Source organism: Nycticebus coucang, chromosome 11 (genome assembly GCF_027406575.1).
Source record: "Nycticebus coucang isolate mNycCou1 chromosome 11, mNycCou1.pri, whole genome shotgun sequence".
NCBI lineage: Eukaryota > Metazoa > Chordata > Mammalia > Primates > Lorisidae > Nycticebus > Nycticebus coucang.
Genome location: NC_069790.1, coordinates 24140791 through 24144079, shown reverse-complemented (window position 1 = coordinate 24144079; position 3289 = coordinate 24140791). Strand labels below are relative to the sequence as shown.

General features: G+C 47.2%; 1 pseudogene; it reads left to right on the top strand.

Annotated features, from left to right (window-relative positions):
- Window positions 1-1710: 1710 nt before the first annotated feature.
- LOC128598794 (splicing factor 45-like) lies at window positions 1711-2988 on the top strand (annotated as a pseudogene).
- Window positions 2989-3289: the final 301 nt, after the last annotated feature.

Here is a 3289-nt window from a genome sequence, read left to right as displayed (position 1 = left end):
GACTGGGATCCCCGGGGACAGGATGCTTAGGGAAGAAGAGCAAAGAGGACATGGCCAGGTCAGGTAGGGGGAGGGGACATACCTAGAATGGCAGTGGCTAAGAGGGATACAGTGGGGAAGAGTCAGGAGATCAGACAAAGCAGCTTTTACAAAAAACAAAAATAAAAACTAAAACCATTAAAGATTCATAAAATGGCCCTTACACTGTTGTCTTTTCTTACAAACCGAGGTGGTGCTGCTAGGAACTGCTCCAGCACCGGTGTAAGACTTGAGTAGCTGCAAACAATGCATGATTCCAGATTCGGATGGGCTGCAGGCTTCACCTGTGCTGGGGCACATAGCTGTACACAAGCTCCTTGGACCCTGTATGCTGTTACGGAATGGGATGTGCCCCAATTGCGGTGTGCTGGGGTATAGTCAGCAGGATATCTGCCCACCACCATGCACACGGCCACGTCATTGGTTTCTGGGAGTGGCAATAGGAGCTGGGGAAATGGTAGAGAGCATGCTGTTGGGCTGGGTAACTTGGGTGTAGTGAATTACACGGGCCTGGGCAGCATACACCAGCTGTGAGTAGTCAGCTCCCTGGGCATACAGATTCTGCTGGGGGTAGGCACTTGTAATTCGATACATGGCCATCTGATAGGGGTTGGGTTGGTAATGGGAGGAGGGGTGTGATGCAGTATTACTCTGGTTGGGTGGACCGTGTATGGTGTCCCTATATAGCCTGGAGCATAACTGGGGCTCTTGATGGGGTACAGGCTGGGATTTAGTCAGGGGATGTTTCCCAGTAGGCTTTGGGGGTAATCTGCATAGTCCATATTCTTAGGGTTGCCATAAAGAGCTCCAGGGTGCACAGGGCTATAAGTAAGGTTCTTGTGGAAGACTGAGGATGTTGAGCATGTAGTTGTTAATCTACTGGTTCTGATTAAGTACTGAGTACATGTGATGCTGTTTCTGCATTCTTGTTATACTTTGCTTAGGAGAATGTTCTCCAAATCCATGGCATACATATACCACAGTTTATTTTTTTCCCACATAACTCTTTGTATTTCTGTTACAGCCTTTTGATTTAATTTACGTGAATGACTATTATTTTATAAGTGGCCTGTTATATTTTGAGACTTTTAGCATCTTTGACAACTTCACCAAAATCAAATGTTAATTAAATCTTTTTAACCTAGACTTAACTTTGAGATTTTCCATCTGGGTCCTTGGAAAGCCTCAAAAGATAGCTCTCATCTTGTAGAGATACTAAATGATTAGGCTTATTTGGTAAATGATGTAAGAATTAATGTCAAATGATAAATGATGCTAAATCTTCTTTTAGTCGCATTTTTGGTAAAGTTGTGATATGAATGTTTCAAAACTTATACAAATTTAATATATTAGTCATTCTGATTGTTTTCTCAAAACAACAGATGTAATAGAAAGTAAATTATTTGTCAATTGTAAACTTCATCAGATTTTTAAACATGGGTATTTGAAGTTTTACCATCTACAGTTATGCTTTTGAATTCTTCTTTAAAACATTTACAAACAGACTCATGGAAAATATTCTAAAAGTACTTTTAGATAGAAGTTTCTGATAACGCGGACTCCGCGGAGGGTGGGCCCTGCCGTGGGCTCCGGCCGCCGGCGGGTGTCCGCAGAGTGCCGCCGCGGCCCATGGGTAGAGTCAGCCGGGCGGGCCGGCATTAAATCAAAAAGATGTCCCTGTATGATGACCTGGGAGTGGAGACCAGTGATTCAAAAACAGAAGGCTGGTCCAAAAACTTCAAACTGCTTCAGTCTCAGCTTCAGGTGAAGAAGGCCGCTCTCACCCAGGCCAAGAGCCAAAGGACAAAGCAAAGTACGGTTCTTGCCCCAGTCATTGACCTAAAGCGAGGAGGCTCCTCAGATGACAGGCAGATGGTGGACACACCACCACACGTCGCTGCGGGGCTGAAGGATCCAGTTCCCAGTGGGTTTTCTGCCGGGGAGGTTCTGATTCCTTTAGCTGACGAGTATGACCCTATGTTCCCTAACGACTACGAGAAAGTAGTGAAGCGCCACAGAGAGGAGCGGCAGAGACAGCGGGAGCTGGAAAGGCAGAAGGAAGTAGAAGAGAGGGAAAAGCGGCGTAAAGACAGGCATGAAACCAGTGGGTTTTCAAGACGACCAGATCCAGATTCTGATGAAGATTAAGATTATGAGCGAGAGAGGCGGAAAAGAAGTATGGGTGGAGCTGCCATAGCTCCACCAACCTCTCTGGTAGAGAAAGACAAAGAGTTACCTCGAGATTTTCCTTACCAAGAGGACTCGAGACCTCGCTCACAGTCTTCCAAGGCTGCTATCCCACCCCCGGTGTACGAAGAGGACAGACCGAGGTCTCCCACGGGGCCCAGCAGCTCCTTCCTTGCTAACATGGGGGGCACAGTGGCACATAAGATCATGCAGAAGTACGGCTTCCGGGAGGGCCAGGGCCTGGGGAAGCACGAGCAGGGCCTGAGCACCACCCTGTCGGTGGAGAAGACCAGCAAACGTGGTGGCAAGATCGTTGTGGGTGACGCGCGGAGAAAAGTGACTCCCCAGATGCAACCAAGAAGTCGGATTCAAATCCGTTAACTGAAATACTCAAGTGTCCTACTAAAGTGGTCCTGTTACGGAACATGGTTGGTGCAGGAGAGGTAGAAGACCTGGAAGTTGAAGAGATAGAAGTTGAAGAGGTAGAAGTTGAAGAGGTAGAAGACCTGGAAGTTGAAACCAAGGAAGAATGTGAAAAATACGGAAAAATTGGAAAATGTGTGATATTTGAAATCCCTGGGGCCCCAGACGATGAAGCAGTATCGATATTTTTAGAATTTGAGAGAGTGGAGTCAGCAATTAAAGCTGTTGTTGATCTGAATGGGAGGTATTTTGGTGGACGGGTGGTTAAAGCATGTTTCTACAATTTGGATAAATTCAGGGTCTTGGATTTGGCAGAACAAGTTTGATTTTAAGAACTAGAGCACGGGGCGGCGCCTATGGCTCAGTCGGTAAGGTGGCGGCCCCATATACGGAGGGTGGCGGGTTCAAACCCGGCCCCGGCCAAACTGCAACCAAAAAATAGCCGGGCGTTGTGGCGGGCGCCTGTAGTCCCAGCTGCTCGGGAGGCTGAGGCAAGAGAATCGCTTAAGCCCAGGAGTTGGAGGTTGCTGTGAGCTGTGTGAGGCCACGGCACTCTACCCGAGGGCCATAAAGTGAGACTCTGTCTCTACAAAAAAAAAAAAAAAAAAGAACTAGAGCACGAGTCATCTCCAGTGATCCT